Here is a 19045-nt window from a genome sequence, read left to right on the forward strand (position 1 = left end):
TAGTGTGCCAAGTCGAGTTTGTATTTTAGGTTTGCAGCAGGAGACTCGGTCTGCTATGGCAGTGCTGTGCTCATCTTGATGCATGTCCCTTGAGGTTGGTACAATCAGTGCCGCTGCCACCAGGGGCTTATCCAAAGTACTGCATGCCCTGGGTACCTAAGTACCTTTTACTAGGGACTTGTAGTGGTAGCTAAAGATGTATCCAATCACTTTTACAATGTTTTAGGGAAAGAACACTGGTACCGGGAACCTAGTTAGCAGGATCCCAGTGCACTCCAGTCCAAGTTGCATTCAGAAACCAGGCAAAAATGTGGGGGAGTACTGCAATAAGGCGCCAGTCTCTCACAGCGCGGGTATATTCATCCAGGGCTTTCGCGGTTAGGGGTGGGTGTCCTCTGTCTTTCCTCTGCAAGCATCGTTGTGGAGGGGTCGAAAGGTCAACCCAGGGTGGGCACTTGCTCACAATCGCCTTATGATTCTTTAGCTGGTTGGGCCACGTGGTCACTGGCCGTAGGGTGTCTGGTGCAGGGTGGTCAGGACTCGCATGTCTGGAGGGGTGCCAGAGTCCCTTGGTGTTTCCTTCTTGGACAGGGCCACTGTCCACTGCAGTTCTTGGTGCTTTTGGGTGCAGGACAGCCTTCTATAACTTGGTCGAGGTGGCTGGTCCCGCTGGATGCCTCACTGTTTTTGTGCAGGTTTTTTGAGGCAGGAGACGGGCTATTAGGGCTAGGGCCAAGTCAGTTGTCGTCGTCTTCTCTGCTGGGGGTTCAGCTCAGCAGTCCTTCTTCTTTCTTGTCAGGTCAGCCGAAATCTCATGAGCTGGGTTCAGGGAAGCCCTTAAATCCTGGATTTAGGGGGGTTACAGGGGTCAGAGGGCAGTAGCCAATGGCTACTGTCCCTGAGGGTAGCTACACCCACTTCTTGTGTCCACTCCCTTTGGGGAGGGGGACGCAAACCTAACCCTATTGGTTCCTGTTCTCCAAACTAAGATGGATGATTCTGCAGGAAGGAGGGGGAGGGTGTCACCTCAGCTTTGGACACCCTAGGGGTGGCCCTAGCTTTGGATGGCAGGGGGAGGGGGTGGTCACTCCTCCCTGCTTTCCATAATTTTCCTGCTGGACTTGCTGCCGAAAGTGGGGTTTTGTCCGTGTGCAGACAACTCCACTAGCTGGAGTGCCCCATGGCACTGTAACAAGAGGCTTCAGCCTTTGAGGCTCACCACCAGATGTTACAGCTCCTGCAGGGGTGATGGTTGAAATGGCCCTTTTTGCAGGGTTATCCCCAAACGTTTTTCTGCCTTCCTACAATATTTTTCTGGTCCGTTTTTGATGGTTTGTCTGTGCACTTCACCACTGCTAATCAGTGCTAAAGTGCAAGTGCTCCCTATAGAGCTTGTACCATTGATTGGTTTATCCATGAGTGCCATATTTGATTTACTGGTAAGTCCCTAGTAAAGTGCACTAGAGTTGCCCAGGGCCTGTAAATCAAATGCTACTAGTGGGCCTTCAGCACATTAGTAGCCCTGTAACCATGGCTCAGACCTGCCACTACAATGTCTGTGTGTGCAGTTTTAAACTGCCAATTCGACTTGGCAAGCTTACCCACTTGCCAGGGCTAAACCTTCCCTTTTACTACATGTCAGGCACCCCGAAGGGAGGCCCTTGGTAGCCCCAGGGGCAGGTTGCAGTGTATGTTTAAGGGAGTACATATATGTAGGACATTGACTCTGTTTATACTATTTCAAATTGAGAAATAGTGTGCACAGAGTCCAAGGGTTCCCCTTAGAGGTAAGATAGTGGCAAAAAAAGATCATTCTAATGCTCTATTTTGTGGTAATGTGGTCGAGCAGTAGGCTTATCAGAGGGTAGTGTTAAGCATTTGTTGTACACACACAGGCAATAAATGAGGAACACACACTCGGACTTACTCCAGGCCAATAGGTTTTTATATTGAAAAATATATTTTCTTAGTTTATTTTAAGAACCACAGGTTCCAAATTTACATCAAACACTTTAAATGCAAGGTACTTCACTTAGATACTTTAGGAACTTTGAATGAAAACAATATCATGTACAGGCTTTGTAAAAATGGCAATAAGCTATTTTAAAAGTGGACACAGTGCAAAAATCAACAGTTCCTGGGGGAGGTAAGTAAAGGTTAGTTTTGGAGGTAAGACAGACACTTACAAGTCTCAAGTTTGGGGCATAGGCAGCCCACCGTTGGGGGTTCAAGGAAACCACAAAGTTACCACACCAGCAGCTCAGGGTTGGTCAGGTCCAGAGGTCAAAGAGGTGCCCAAAACACATAGGTGCCTGTGGGGAACAGGGGTGCTCCGGTTCCAGTCTGCCAGCAGGCAAGTACCCGCGTCCTCGGGGGGCAGACCAGGGGGGTTTGTAGAGCACGGGGGGGACATGAGAAGGCACACAAGGTACACCCTCAGCGGCACAGGGGTGACCAGGTGCAGTGAGCAAAGCAGGCGTCTGGTTTTAGGTTGAAAACAATGGAGGGACCCGGGGGTCACTCTAGCGTTGCAGGCAGGCACAACGGGGGCTTCTCGGGACAGCCACCACCTGGGCGGGCTAGGCAGAGGGTCGCCTGGGAGTCGCTCCTGCACTGAGGTTCGATTCCTTCAGGTCCCGGGGGCTGCGGGTGCAGTGTTGGTTCCAGGCGTCGGTTCCCTTGTTACAGGCAGTTGCGGTCAGGGGGAGCCTCTGGATTCTCTCTGCAGGAGTCGCTGTGGGGGCTCAGGGGGGTCATCTCTGGCTACTCACAGTCTCGCAGTCGCCGGGGAGTCCTCTCTGTTGTGTTGGTTCTCTGGATCTCGAGCCGGGGCGTCGGGTGTAGAGTGTAGTGTCTCACGCTTCCGGTGGGAAATGTGCAGTCTTTGGAAGTTGCTTCTTTGTTGCAAAGAAGTAGCTGGTTTTGAACAGGGCCGCTGTTCACAGGAGGTTCTTGGTCCTTTGGTTCAGGGCAGTCCTCTGAGGCTTCAGAGGTCGCTGGTCCCTGTCGGATGCATCGCTGTTGCAGTTTTCTTTGAGTCAGGAGACAGGCCGGTAGGGCTGGGGCCAAAGCAGTTGTCATCTCCGTCTTCACTGCAGGGCTTCAGGTCAGCAGTCCTTCTTGGTTTAGGTTGCAGGAATCTAGTTACCTAGGTTCTGGGGTGCCCCCAAATAATGAATATAGGGGTGTGTTGAGGTCTGGGAGGACAGTAGCCAATGGCTACTGTCCTGGAGGGTGGCTACACCCTCTTTGTGCCTCCTCGCGGTGGGGAGGAGGGCACATCCTTAATCCTATTGGGGGAATCCTCCAAACTCAAGATGGAGGATTTCTAAAGGCAGGGGTCACCTCAGCTCAGGACACCTTAGGGGCTGTCCTGACTGGTGGGTGACTCCTCCTTGTTTTCCTCATTATCTCCTCCAGCCTTGTCGCCAAAAGTGGGGGCAGTGACCGGAGGGGCGGGCATCTCCACTAGTTGGGATGCCCTGTGGCGCTGTAGCAAAAGGGGTGAGCCTTTGAGGCTCACCTCTAGGTGTTAAAGTTCCTGCAGGGGGAGGTGAGAAGCACTTCCACCCAGTACAGGCTTTGTTCCTGGCCAGCAACATGTCTGGTCTGTGGCAGGCTGGCAAAAACTAGTCAGCCTACACTAGAAGTCGGGTTGGCATTCAGGGGGCATCTCTAAGATGCCCTCTTGGGGAATGTTACAATAAATTGCACACTGGCATCAGTGTGCATTTATTGTGCTGAGAAGTTTGATACCAAACTTCACAGATTTCAGTGTAGCCATTATGGAACTGTGGAGTTCGTGTTTGACCAACTCCCAGACCATATACTCTTATGGCTACCCTGCACTTACAATGTCTAAGGTTTTGCTTGGCCACTGTAGGGGCATAGTACGTATGCCCTCACCTGTGGTAGAGTGCACCCTGCCTTAGGGCTGTAAGGCCTGCTAGAGGGGTGACTTACCTATGCCACGGGCAGTGTGAGGTTGGCATGTCACTCTGAGGGGAGTGCCATGTCGACAGTCATTTTCTCCCCACCAGCACACAAAAGCTGTGACGCAATGGGCATGTGCTGGGTGAGGGGTCCCCAGGGAGGGAGGCATAAGACAATGCTGCAGCCCTTAGAGACCTTCCCTGGCATCAGGGCCCTTGGTACCAGGGGTACCAGTTACAAGGGACTTACCTGAGTGCCAGGGTTGTACCAATTGTGGAGACAAACGTACAGTTTAGGGAAAGAACACTGGTGCTGGGGCCTGGTTAGCAGGGTCCCAGCATACTTTCAAATCATAACTTGGCATCAGCAAAGGCAAAACGTCAGGGGTAACCATGCCAAGGGGGCATTTCCTTACAACATCCGAGAGATTCCCCTGATGCTGCAGCTACTGGAACTTCTGGTCTCACTGCAGACACCACATATGCCTTCTTGCATGATTTATCAGCAGGATGCAAGAGGCCATGAGGCCCAGCAGCCTCAAAGTCAGTCTCTCCGAACCCAAGATAGAGGCCAAAACATTGGTATAATAACCTGACTATCCTGGACGCGTTGCTCAGGAGAATTAGGCCGGAACTGCACTGTGTCCAGAACACCTTGGATGGACGAGTGTTTCAGAGGGAGTCAGGTGTGACTTTAGTATGTTTATAGTGAGCTCCAGCAAATGCATGGAGGTCTGCTGTAGTCTGTAAGTGGGAGAGGACAGTCTGGGGCGAGGGATGCCTTCAACAGCCAGTCATCGAGGTAGGGGTAGACTGAATCCCCTAAACTGCGCAGTTGAGCTGCGACTGCCGCCATCACCTTGGTGAACACCTGAAGAGCTACTGTAAACCACAGTTAAGGTCTGTGGGCAGGCAGGATGGGAATGTAAAAAAATATGCAACCCGTAAGTCCAGTGCTACCAACTGGTCTTCTTGGTCTAGGGCAGACAAGACCTGAGCCAACGTGAGCATCTTTAATTTCTCCTTCTTGAGGAAGAGATTGACGATTAGTAGGTCTAGAAAAAGGGCGAAGACCCTTGTTATTTTTGGGTATCGTAAAGTAGCGTGAATACCAACCAATGCCTACTTCTGATATGGGGCCCTTTCTATAGCTCCCTTGGCTAAGAGCTGTAACTTCATGTCCGAGCATAGACAAATGATCCTTCTCCAGCCGTTCATATGCCGGTGGTATTGGTGAGGGAAGGATTGAATAGGCAGGGTATAGCCCTTCCGAATGATCTGCAGAACCCAACCGTCTGATGTAACACTCTGCCAGTGGAGGAGATGAGGCTGAATTCTACCTCAAACTGGACAAGCATGGTTATGCAGAATCAAACTAGGCGGACTTTGAGGTTGCAGCTGCCAGGGGCATGGTGGCAGACTGCTTCTGTCTTCCAGACCCCCTTGTTCTGAAGAAACAGCACCCAAATCCACCCTTAGCTTGTAGACCCAGCGCAGGATGGTGGATGGCATAGGGCTGGTGTGGTGGTACGCCCCTCCCATGAGGGATGAAAGGCAGAATGTGTACGAGGGGTTACTGAGAGGCCCAAGGACTTGGATGTAGCCCAACAGTCCTTGAAGCGCTCCAGCGCTGAGTCAGCCTTCTCGCCAAACAAGCCAGTCCAGTCGAAGAGCATGTCCAAGGTTTGCCTGAACATCCCTCGGAAAGCCAGATGTTGTCAGCCTGGCGTTGCACCATAAGTCCAGCATTGACTAAACTGCTCCTCCCAGCGTGTCAGTCGTATCCAGGACACACCTAATCTTGAACTTTGCTGTATCTCTCCAGTCTTTCACTGCTTCGGGGAGGTTGGCCCTGGCAGCCCCTGTGACCTGTGGCAGTCCTTGCACAACCATATCCTCCCGTAAGGTATCTTAAAAACGGGCCAGTTAGTATGAGGTCTGCACTGACTTCAATGCCAGGCTGATGGAAGTAAACATCTTGTTCCCAAGCTGGTCTATCATGTTGGATTCTCTGTCCGGGGATGCAGAAGGGAATGCACCTGGTAAAGTAGAGGCTGGGACTACCATGCTGTAGGGAGCTGTGTTCTGTTTGCTGTACCCCCACTTCCCCCCCTCCAACTTCTTGCCTGGTTTTTAGATGCAACTTAGACTGATGTGCACTATGTTCCTGCTAAGAAGATCCTCGGTGCCAGTGTTTTTTGACATAAAACTGCACAGTTGTTTTTTCAATTGGCAGAACCTTTCACTATCACTCTAAGCCCCTAGTAGATTGTGCCACCATCGAGGACCCTGTCACCAAGTGCACACTGCACTGCCATTGCAGGTTGGTTGCTTGGTGAGGAATTAAAATGAGAAGATTACATGGCACACAGCATATGTGCTGTGTCCCCTAACACTGCATGCACTATATGCAAGTCACCCCTCCGTCATGCTTTATAGCCCTAAGTCAGGGTGCATTATAATAAATGTGACAGCGTGAGCAGATATGCCCCATTATGTCGTTGTTGATTCTCTGGCATAGCATGTGACCAGGGAAGCCGTTTTAGGTACATGTGCTGGACACCAGTAATTATGAGTTCCCCAGCTACATGATGGCTTCATTGAAGATAGGGATGTTTGTTATCAAACATCTTGTATTGATAAACCCTCACTGAATCCTGTGATGAATGTAATAATAAATGCACCCACAGGGCACCTTGGAAGTGCCCCCTACACACCTACTGTAGGAAGCTGGCTCTGTCTGTACTATATCAAAATGAGATACACTGTGCACAGAGTCCAGGGGTTCCCCAAGAGGCTTGACAGAGGCAATAATAGATAATACTAATGCCCTGTTTGTGGTGTGGTCGAGCAGTTAGGCTTATCTGAGGGTAGTTGTAAGTGAATGCCTCCTTGGCATGGTTACCCCCTGACTTTTTGCCTTTGCTGATGCTAAGTTATGATTTGAAAGTGTGCTGGGACCCTGCTAACCAGGCCCCAGCGGTCTTTCCCTAAACTGCACCTTTGTCTCCACAATTGGCACAACTCTGGCACTCAGATAAGTCCCTTGTAACTGGTACCCCTGGTACCAAGGGCCCTGATGCTAGGGAAGGCCTCTAAGGGCTGCAGCATTGTCTTATGCCTCCCTCCCTGGGGACCCCTCACCCAGCACATGCCCATTGCGTCACAGCTTGTGTGTGCTGGTGGGGAGAAAATGACTGTCGACATGGCACTCCCCTCAGAGTGACATGCCAACCTCACACTGCCTGTGGCATAGGTAAGTCACCCCTCTAGCAGGCCTTACAGCCCTAAGGCAGGGTGCACTCTACCACAGGTGAGGGCATAAGTACTATGCCCCTACAGTGGCCAAGCAAAACCTTAGACATTGTAAGTGCAGGGTAGCCATAAGAGTATATGGTCTGGGAGTTGGTCAAACACGAACTCCACAGTTCCATAATGGCTACACTGAAATCTGGGGAGTTTGATATCAATCTTCTCAGCACAATAAATGCACACTGATGCCAGTGTGCAAATTATTATAACATACACCCAGAGGGCATCTTAGAGATGCCCCCTGAATGCCAACCCGACTTCTAGTGTAGGCTGACCAGTCCCTGCCACAAACCGGACAACTTGCTGGCCACATGGGGACCCTGTACTGGGTGGAGGTGCTTCACACCTCCCCGTACAGGAACTGTAACACCTGGCGGTGAGCCTCAAAGGCTCACCCCTTTTGTTACAGCACCACAGGGCATCCCAGCTAGTGGAGATGCCCGCCCCTCTGGCCACTGCCCCCACTTTTGGCGTCAAGGCTGGAGGAGAGAATGAGGAAAACAAGGAAGAGCCACCCACCAGTCAGGACAGCGCCTAAGGTGTCCTGAGCTCAGGTGACCCCTGGCTTAAGAAATCCTCCATCTTGAGTTTGGAGGATTCCCCCAATAGGATTAGGGATGTGCCCTCCTCCCCACCGGGAGGAGGCTCAAAGAGGGTGTAGCCACCCTCCAGGACAGTAGCCATTGGCTACTGCCCTCCAAGACCTAAACTCACCCCTAAATTCAGTATTTAGGGGCACCCCAGGTCCCAGGAAATCAGATTCCTGCAACCTGAAGAAACGAGGACTGCTGACCTACAAGCCTGCAGAGAAGACGGGTGACGACAACTGCTTTGTCCCCAGCCCTACCGGCCTGCCTCCAACTTCGCAACCCTGCAACCAGCGGCGCATCCAACAGGGACCAGCGACCTCTGAAGCCTCAGAGGACTTCCCAGAACTAAAGGACCAAGAAACTCCAGTGAACAGCGGCCCTGTTCAAAACCAGCTACTTCTTTGCAACAAAGAAGCAACTTTCAAAGACTGCACGTTTCCCGCTGGAAGCGTGAGACTTCACACTCTGCACCCGACGCCCCCGGCTCGAGATCCAGAGAACAAACACTACAGGGAGGACTCCCCGGCGTCTGCAAGCCGGCGAGTAACCAGAGATGAACCCCCCCCAGAACCCCCACAGCGATGCCTGCAGAGAGAATCTAGAGGGGCCTCCTGACCGCGACCTCTAACAAGGGACCAGACGCCTGGAACCAACACTGCATCTGCAGCCCCCAGGATCTGAAGGAACCGAACTTCAGCACAGGAGTGACCCCCAGGAGACCCTCTGCCTTGCCTTGGTGGTGGTTGTCCTGAGAAGCCCCTCTGTGCCTGCCTGCACCGCTAGAGTGACCCCCAGGTCCCTCCATTGAAACTAGTACAAAAACAAACACCTGCTTTGCACACTGCACCCGTCTGCCCCTGTGCTGCTGAGGGTGTATTTTGTATGCCTACTTGTGTGCGCCCTCCCGCCCGTGCTCTAAAACCACCCCCCAGGTCTGTCCCCAAGGACGCAGGCACTTAATTGCTGGCAGACTGGAACCAGAGCACCCCTGTTATCCATAGGCACCTATGTGTTTTGGGCACCACTTTGACCTATGCACCTGACCCGCCCTGAGCTGCTGGTGTGGTAACTTTGGGGTTGCCTTGAACCCCCAACGGTGGGCTGCCTATGCCCCAGAACTGAGACTTGTAAGTGTTTTACTTACCTCCTAATCTAACCTTTACTTACCTCCTCCAGGAACTGTTGATTTTTGCACTGTCCACTTTGTAGAAATGGCAATAAGCTATTTTCAAAGACTGTATATGATATTGCTTTTATTCAAAGTTCCTAAAGTATCCAAGTGAAGTACCTTACATTTAAAGTGTTAACTGTAAATCTTGAACCTGTGGTTCTTAAAATAAACTAAGAAAATATATTTTTCAATATAAAAACCTATTGGCCTGGAGTAAGTCTTTGTGTGTGTTCCTCATTTATTGCCTGTGTGTGTACAACAAATGCTTAACAATACTCTCTGATAAGCCTACTGCTCAACCACACTACCACAAATAGAGCATTAGTATTATCTAATTTTGCCACCATCTTACCTCTAAGGGGAACCCTTGGACTCTGTGCACACTATTTCATACTTTGAAATAGTATATACAGAGCCAACTTCCTACACATGGCCCCAGAGGTTCACACTCATACTAAAGTCTTCTGCCCACCTCAAGGACCGATAGGTTTTGTGAATCATAAGGACTTGCGGTTCTTACTCCCTATCAGTTGGTGAATACTGCTCAGAACTCCGAGGCTACAGCTCACTGTTAGGCGCCTTTGGATTCCAGCTCATCTTCTGATCACCTGATTTCATTGGGCGGACTGGATAAGAAGAACCAGTTTTTTTCAGCCATACAATGTGAGTCATAAAACTTCTTGGTACTAGAAATCGTTTATCGTTTAATTAAGTACATTGCGTATTTTGTTTATCATCAGACAACCACATGAAGTCTCGTGTTTTTCCTTCACTTTCATTTGCCTGTCATTGAAAGTCTTAGTTACAAAATCGGCAGCCTCCACTTCATATGTTCTGGAGAACGTAGCAAGGGTGAAAAGCACACTGCGATTTCATACCTGAAACGCCTAAAAAGACTAAACCACGTTGTCATTCTAAAGTCTGACCTAAGCAGGGGAAAAGACTGTAGAGTGTTGTTTGCTGCCCCACGTTCCCATCTCAACCAGACCTGTATTTTCCTACTTGTATCTTGTTATATCATACAAAAGTTAAGTACTTCGAAATTGACTGAGGTTTACCTTCCATTAGGGAAACCTTTCAAAAGTCTGTGTATGGATACCTACCTTCCATCAGCCACTACTTTGCCATGCAATCATCCACAACATTTTAGTTCCACTACTTGAGGAAATCATGGACTTGTTTATGGCCTACTTGACACCTTTATCTGATGTCAGAACATGCTAGGTCTGCTGTTTGCCGATTGACAAGTGGATTATAGTGCCCACAGTGCACATAATGGCGGATGGAACATATGCCATGTTGTCACAGAGTACCTTGTGTGGCAAAACTTTAAAGACTTGACACAATTTTTAAGTTCTTTTTAGAGAACATATGTATAGTAAACAAGGACAACCCTGATTGACCACAAGAACCACAGTCTGTGTAATAAGTCAAACAAATGTCATGTGGGACTTATTCAATAACATTTCTAATTGCTTTGATAATATGCTAAATCAATTAGTAACTTGTATCTTAACCAATACTTTTGAAAAATGGATACAGGACATTATCTTGCATTGTGATGGTTTCACATATTTACTATAAGATGTGAAAATAAACATTATGCAAGATATTGTGTCCCATGCCCTTTTTCAAATACTTGGTTAGTAATTGGGTTTTCACACTTTTGAAGCAAAAGTAGAAGTGCTGGTGTCAGGGAGATGATTTGAAGCATGAGCGCTTTAAGGACAGTCAGGCTAAGCCCAAGTCCTTGGGCCATTCTATGGCCTCAAGTCGCTCTCAATCCTCTGACGTGGCTACAGAAGGGGGTTCCAGCTGTGCAAATTCCCTCCCAACCACTGCGTTGTGTGTGCTTCCCAGCCTCTCTATCTCAGAGCGCGGTACCCAGAGACCTTGTGGTTCTGGCGGTCAGCAGTCTGTTCACCCCCCCAGTGTGCCACCCCCTGACAGCTGCAGTCTCTAAATCCTCCTAATATGCCTTCTTAACACCATGGGCATCCAGGTGGTGGAGGGCTCTCTGAATGCCAGGGCAGAGTAACTCAACCGTCAAGGTCTAAAGGATGGTGAACAGCATCTCTACCTAGAGGGGGCACAAGTTCAATTTCAACAATGGTGAGAGCCTTGATTACATCAGTTAGCATTTGCCGAGAATGCACAATGTCAGCAAATTTCACTCTGGAGTTTTCAAAATGGCTATGGCTCAGATGCTCATCTTCTCAAGTGGAGGACAGGCCTCCTGTATGCATTTCTGCCCATACCAATCCTGCCCACAGTTCTCAAGAATGACTTGGCCCAAGTCATCCTTGTGGCTCCAGGCTGGGCACTGAGTGTCTGTTATATTGACCATGGCCATTGGTCCTCTGATCAGGCTGCCAATTCAGGAGTATCCTATGTTGCAGCAGCCAGTCTTTGCCTCCTTGCATGGAGACAGAGGATTACAGTTGAGATTTCAACCTTCCTCCCAAAGTCTGCTACGTGATAATGGCAGCCAGGCTTCACTCCAAGACAGTGTATGCGTGCTGTTGTTCAAAATTGGTGGCATAATGTGTAGAAAAAGTCATTGATACCCTCTCTGCTCCCCTTTCTCCAGTCCTCCTCTTCACTCTCTCCCTTGCCCAGCAGGACTCTGCTCTGGGCACTATTAAAGTATATCTTTCGGCTCTTTCTGCCACATCCCTTTCCAAGTCCCTTATTGTAAATATGTTCCGAAAAGCTTTTGTCCATCTTTTCCCTACTTCCAAATTCATTATTCCTCAGTAGGACTTCAATCTGCTCTTAACATTCTTAATGTGTGCTCCGTTCCAGCCTTTCCGCAATTGTCCATTCAGGTTCCCTACAAATAAAATAGCTTTTCTCAGGCAATTCTATTTCCTTGAAGCGTGAGTGAGCTGCATGCCTCGTCATCGAAGCCGCCTTATCTCTCGATCTATCCTGATATAGTGGTGCTTCGTACAAGATCCTCCTTTCTCACGAAACTGGTCACTCTATTTCACGTAGGCCAATCCATCACACTGCTTTACACTCACCCACATCCCTCTAAAGAAGGGGAGCAACTCTACCGCCTGGATCCAAAAAGAGCGTTGTGTTCTACCTTGAATGCACATGAGTTCCTTGTGGACGACCAATTTTTTGTGGGGTTTCTTGGTACGAAGAAATGTAGAGCAGTGCTGAAGCAGACCTATTCTAAATGGGTCATGCTTTGCATTAAGATCTTTAATACCTTGCCCAAGCAGCAATCCCCTGAAGCAGGCCTCAAGATATCTACTTGCCCACTGACTATGGCAAATGAGATTTCATCATGAACAATTGTTTTTGCAGCCTACTCGCCCGTTCTGGCAAGCAATATAGATGCCTTTAAATCTTGTATTTATCTTGTCAAGTTTGCTCTGCATTCAGAGACAGAGGTCAAAAGCCAGTTTGTCTTGAAACATTTACTTTTCATTTTCTCAGTGAAATTCAAGGATTTTTTCAAAAAGTGAACTGTGTGAAAATCATGCCGTGCAACGCGTGTGAAATGAAAGTTTGTAAGATGTCGGGCTTTTTTCTAACAACACGTTGAAATAACAAATAAATGAACCTTACACAGATTTCAAAATATATTTCAGTCTTTATAAAGGCACATTGTTTTAATTTTGTGTGGTGAATAAAAGATTTTTTGAGGTTTAAAACAAATCCAAACACTGCTTGGTGATGTGCAAATACTAAATATTGTCTGTTAAACTTTTTTGCACAAACCTAATTTCTGAAAAGAAGCAAAATGTATGCGCTATGTGGTTTTATCAGTAAAACTGCATATCTGATAGACTTCTAGTTGCATATTCCTTACATTAGATTCATTACCTTAGAATTTCCCCCGGGCGTCAAGCTGGATTTGGAGATTTTTTCTTCCAGCAGTACCCTTGTGCGCCTTCAGGTGGCGTCAGTCGTCTCCACAGCTGTCATTGGCTTAGTGGCCGCTGGGATGACGTCTGGGTCGTATACACGCGCCACCTCGGCGTAGTGACGTCCGTTCTTTTCTGTGCCACACGCTGATCTGGAGAAGAGAAACCCTGTTAATTTTTTAAGTGTATTGGACCCTTTTGTCGGGTTTTTCTGTCGACCCTTGGCGCATCATGATGTCCCCGAAGAATGGTTTCAAGCCTTGTGAGGCCTTCACCATATGATGTCGGGGACAGATCGGCATCAGGTCCGTTTGTGTTGTTTGTAGTGCAACCACAACCCAAAGTTGTGCTTTGAGTGCCAGGCCATGCACCCGAAGGCTTTGAGGGAGCGGTCCCTAAAGCTCATGAAGGCCCGACGCTCGACTCTGCATCGTTCATGGTGTCACTCATGAGGAGTGTCTTAAGACTGTTCGCGGAGTCACCACCACTCGTCATCATAATCTTCGTGTCATTCAGGTCAGAGAAAGAAGTCGTCGAAGAAGGCCAGGCGTTTTCCAACTTCACCACATCGCTCAGCCGATGCGACGTGGGAGGAGTGTCCTTGCTGTGCTCCGCACCTCCCCGATTTTCCATGAGCCAGGGCGACCCTTGCCAAACTCAAGGAGTTTTATGAGGCCATGCGCCTCATATTTGGGCATTCTGACCCTTCTGTGGCACCTTCGAGGCCTGGGGGTTCAGATGAGGGCCCTTTTGGTTCCACGCCAGTGTCTTTGGCCTCTGCCCCCAGTGGTCCCTCTGGATCCTTGCTGACGCTGGTCGTGCCATCGCAACCTTCCACGACACCAGCTAGGTCATCAGTGCTCCCGACATTGGTGGTGCACACGATCGACGTTGACCCAATTCTTACCCACGGTGACCCGGAGAAAGAACGGCGTCGTCCGCCGCTGCTTCTGACTTTGATGTGGTTCTCACCCCAGATTGGGTTTGGACCCTTATTACTATGGGTACAAATACAAGGAAGGATAGAAGGGGACGCTGGGCCCTTTAGGATACCAGCTAGATAACCTTGATTTGGACTGGGCACAGGAATAGGGTGAGGCTAATGGTCTAGATACTTCTCCAGATGCTGGCATGCATTCTCCTACCGTGGCTACGGCAGAGGGAACCTCTTATTCTGTGGTGGTCAGTAGGGTGGCTGAGGTCATTGGCATGGAGCTGTCCACTGTAGCGGTCAGGACGAATCTTCTGACTGAGGTGCTTCAAGCTGGGGCTTCTACCTCCGAGCCGAGCCTCTCCTTCAATGAAGCCCTCTTTGATGTCCTTCCACGTACTTGGTCCAGACCCAGCACATGGGCTCCTGTAAACAGTAGAACCGCTCGCCACCATCAGCCCGCTCCAAATGACCCTACATTCCTGCCCCAACACCCCTCATCTGAGAGCCTTTTTATCCAGGCATCATTGTCATCTGGTGCATTACTTTCCACTCCCCCGGATAGAGAATCAAAGACCAACTTGGTAAGATGATGATGTTTTCTTCCTCCAGTCTGGCGTTGCGGTCGGTGAGCACTGCATGCCTTTTGTGCTGCTTTAACCACTGCTTGTGGGATACGGTCGTGCAAGTTCTGCCGCAGATCCTGGAGAAGGCCCGGGTTAACATCTCCCAAGCCGTTGCTGATGGGAGAGATGCAGCTAAGTTCACCATTCCCTGTGAAATGGACACAACCAATTCTCCATGTAAATCGGTTGCGTTGACGGTGGCCTTGAGGAGCCATGCCTGGTTGAGGGCATCTGTTTTTCCAGGAAATGTCCAACAGCCCCTCATGGACATGCCCTTTGATGGCACCTGTCTGTTTGGGGACAAGGCGGACTCAGCGCATGAGAGGTTTAAGGAGTGCCGGGCTATGGCTCGATCCCTTAGCCTCTCGGTTTCACCTCACCACCAGCAGTACATATTTTGCCCCTTTCGTGTCCACGGAACGGGCTCTCTGTTGTGTCCCTTTTACAGCCACCGGGGATGCAGAATCCTGTGGGCTCATGGGACAGGAAAACAGAGGTTTGCCCACTCCACCCTGGTGCAGCCTCCAAACCTTCCTAGTCTTTACCCACCCTCATATACCAGTTGGTGGCAGGATTCGCATTCACCTGCCCCACTAGGAGACCATCATGACAGACAGGTGGGTTTTGCAGATCATTCAAAGGGGGTAATCCCCACCGGCCATGCCTCCATCTTACGGCCCCTTACCAGAGGATCATCTGGCAATTCTCTGCTAGGAAATCACGGCTCTCTTCGCCAAAGGGGCCACAGAGAGGGTCCCTGTGCCAGAAGTAGGTTGTAGTTGTTATTCTTGCTACTTTCTGGTGCCCAAAAAAGACAAAGACTTATGTCCTATCCTAGACCTTCGGGCCCTCATTCTCTTCTGCAAGAAGAAGTTCAAAATGCTCACTCTGGCTCACGTCTTGTCTGCCTTACACCCAGGAGACTGGATGGTAGCGTTACACTTGCAGGGTGCTTGTTTCCATATTCCCGTCCTGCCTGCCCACGGGTACTGTCTACAATTCCTAGTAGGTCGCGAGCACTTTCAATTTACTGTGATCCCTTTGGGCCTTACCAGCACCCCTCGGGTGTTCACAAAAGTGATGGAGGTGGTTGCAGCTCATCTGCGCAGGTTAGGGGTTTCGGTCTTCCCCTATCTCGACGATTGGCTGTTGAAGGCAGACACGCCCCAGAAAGTCGTCTCCCACCTTCAGACTAAGGCGAACCTCCTGCATACATTGAGGTTCACTATAAACATGCCAAAGTATCACCTGACTTCCTCTCAGATGCTCCGTTTAATTGAGGCTGTTCTGGACACAGTGCAGTTTCAGACCTATCCTCCCAAAAAGCGAATCAAGGATATTCATGCTATGATTCTGATGTTTCAGCCTCTATCCTGGCTTTCGGTGAAAACAACTCTGAGCCTGCAGGGCCTCATGGCGTCCAGCATCCTGCTAGTGACACATGCCAGATGGCATATGCGGGCTCTTCAATGGGACTTGAAGTTCCAATGGGCACAGCATCAGAGGAATCTCTCCGACATGGTCCAGATCTCAGAGGGGACTGTGAAAGATCTGCTGTGGTGGCTTTGGAATCTGGATCTCTTGCTTCCCCAACCAGATATCTCAGTAGTGACAGATGCCTCACTCCTGGGATGGGGCAGCCACATAGGAGAGGCATAGATCATAGGCCTCTGGTCTCATGCGGATTCTGGGCCCCACATCAACCTTCTGGAGCTCCGGGGAATCAGGCTTGCATTGAAAGCATTCCTTCCCTCTCTCAAAGGGAAATTAGTGCAGGTGTTCACAGACAGCACTACTGCCATGTGGTACTGCAACAAACAGGGCGGAGTAGGGTCCTGGACCCTTTATAAAGAGGCTCTGTGATTCTGGACATGGCTGGCACATCAGGGCATATCACTGGTGGTTCAACATCTGGTGGGATCCCTAAGCGTCAGAGCAGACAAAAGCAGCCATTGAGTCAGTCGATAACAAATGGCATCTACTTCTAGAAAAGGTGCAAGGTCTCTTTCACAAATGGGGAGATCCTTGGTTAGATCTGTTCGGCTCTGTAGAGAACACTCAGGGCCTGATTCTAACTTTGGAGGACGGTGTTAAACCGTCCCAAAAGTGGCAGATATACCACCTACCGTATTACGAGTCCATTATATCCTATGGAACTCGTAATACGGTAGGTGGTATATCCGCCACTTTTGGGACGGTTTAACACCGTCCTCCAAAGTTAGAATCAGGCCCTCAGTGTCAGCTGTCTTGCATGTTGGAGTTTTCATGACTGCACTCGCTCTGCAACGCTTTTAGTCTTGAGTGGTTCTCGGTCCTCCTTTACGCCTTCCCGCCAATACCACTTCTGGTCGGAGTTCTGAAGATCAAGAATGACTTGCCCAAGTAATCTTTGTGGCTCCAGATGGGCACGGAGAGTATGGTGTCCAGAGCTATTGAGCATGGCCACCGATCTTCCAGTCAGACTGCATATTCGGGAGGCACTTCTGGCGCAGCAGCAGGGGATGGTTCTCCATCTGAAGCTGTCCAATCTTCGCCTTCCATGTGGAGATAGAGCGGTGGCAGTTGACGGCTTTTCACCTTTCACCCGAAGTCTGTGAGGTTATCTTGGCAACCAGGGGTCCCTCCACCAAAACGGTATATGCTTGTCGGCATCAATTTGTGTCATGGTGTACAAACAAGTCTCTTGATTTACTTAATGGTCTTACCCATTTGTTCACCCCCCCGACCACTTTATCACGCCTCAGTAAGACTTTAATGTTGTTCTTACTTAGCTGATATGTGCTTCCTTTGAGCCGTTACACAGCTGTCCTGTGCAGCTCCTTATTCTTAAAACTGCATTTCTGATGGATACAACTACTTGTGGATTCCTCACCTAATGAATTCTCCCCATGCGCAGCATTCAACGGAAACTTCTCTCTCTAGCTCTGCACGTCGGAGGCGGCTCCGCATGACGTCATTGTGGCAATAAGATGTCCTCGCCGCCATTCTGACATCAGTTCCCTTTCTTCCGTGCCTTCGATAACGGTTACTTTTCTGTTACCTGTATCGTTAGCTCTTCGGAAGGGATACTTTGTGTATTTCCGGGATGTCAGCTCCGAAAAAGTCGGGTTTCAAGCCCTGCAGGGAATGTGGAGGTCGCATGTCTGTGACTGATCCGCACAACGATTGTCTTTGGTGCCTCAGTTCCGATCACGACGTCCAAGAATGCGGATCCTTCCAAAAGATTAATCCGAAGGCATTGAAGGAACGCGAGGCAAAGCTTTTCTTGGCAAGGTCCAAGAAGGAGAGGAAGCGGCACCATCGGTCCTCTTCATGGAAAGTCATCCCATAAGAAGTGACGTCATCGTGACTCCCGACGTCGGTCCAAAAGTCAGTCGGCGTCGAGGTCTCCATCGTCCCGGCGCTGTAAGTCTTGGGAAGTGAGTCCGACGGTGTCCCCTCAACCTGCGACGCCCCAAACGTCCCCAGCGCCATCAGTCTTTGAAGTTGTGGAGCCTCAAAGTCATTTGGCTTCGCCGGTGCATCCTGAACCTGAAGAGTCCAGCCCAGCACCGGCTCCACAGGCTTATCCTTTGTTCCCGGCTCCGGGTACGCATTCCTCAATGCCATGTTCCAGATTTTTCAAAATATGGCTCCAGGAGGTGGTGCGCTGGCTGGCCCCACTGGTTCCCTGGCTTTCAGTCTCGGCGTTCCGGCTCCATATAAACCGACGCCGTTTATGCCATTTTGTTCGGCTGGAGATTCAAGTCAGGCCCCTCTGCCGACAGTGCAGCCCTCGACGTCGAGAGAGACCTTCGACGCCGGTATCGGAGGTGATGGAGCAGAGAGGTCGGATGTCGGCATCGGATGCGGGTGCCTTCTCCATGGCGCCGATGGATCCATCTGCGGCATCGGGTGGATCCGGAGAACCTGTCATGATGCCTTCCCGGCACCATTCACTGACGTCGCTCCGGTCCATGTCGATGCCGGGGCTCGAGGCCAAGTTGAGGTCACGTCGAAAGGCCCTTAAACTTTTAGAGGAGAGGGAATATCCGCAGGAATTCCTCGAAGAAGGGGAGATCACTGATCCCCAGGGTGATTTCCCTGGGTTGGACACAGCAAGTGGTCTTGATACCTCTCCAGAGTATGATCTCCCCTGGTGAATATACAGAGGAGGCAGCCTCTTACCACTCTTTTATTAGGAAGGCCGCAGCATTTCTGGATCTTCCTTTACCGACGGCGCAGGTGAAGACCAATCTTTTGACTGCTACAGCCATGGCGGATCCTCTTTTACCATTTAATGAAGCCCTGATGGATCCGATCGAAGAGGTTTAGAAGAAGCCTGTTTCTTCTTCGGCTGTTAGTAGGTCGGTGGCCAGGCGTTATAGATCTGCGCCTGGGGACCTGGAGTTTTTATCAAAACACCCTTCACCAGAGAGCTTGGTGGTGCAAGCATCCTGCTCTTCGAGGTCTGCCCCTGGTTCGTTTCTGGGAGTACCATCGGACCGGGAATCCAAGCGGATGGACCAATCGGCCAGGAAGGTGTTTTCTTCTTGCAGCATGGCTCTAAAATCTGCCAATGCAACATGTATTCTGGGCAGGTACATCCATGCCATAATGGAT

Source organism: Pleurodeles waltl, chromosome 2_1, assembly GCF_031143425.1.
Source record: "Pleurodeles waltl isolate 20211129_DDA chromosome 2_1, aPleWal1.hap1.20221129, whole genome shotgun sequence".
Classification (NCBI taxonomy): domain Eukaryota; kingdom Metazoa; phylum Chordata; class Amphibia; order Caudata; family Salamandridae; genus Pleurodeles; species Pleurodeles waltl.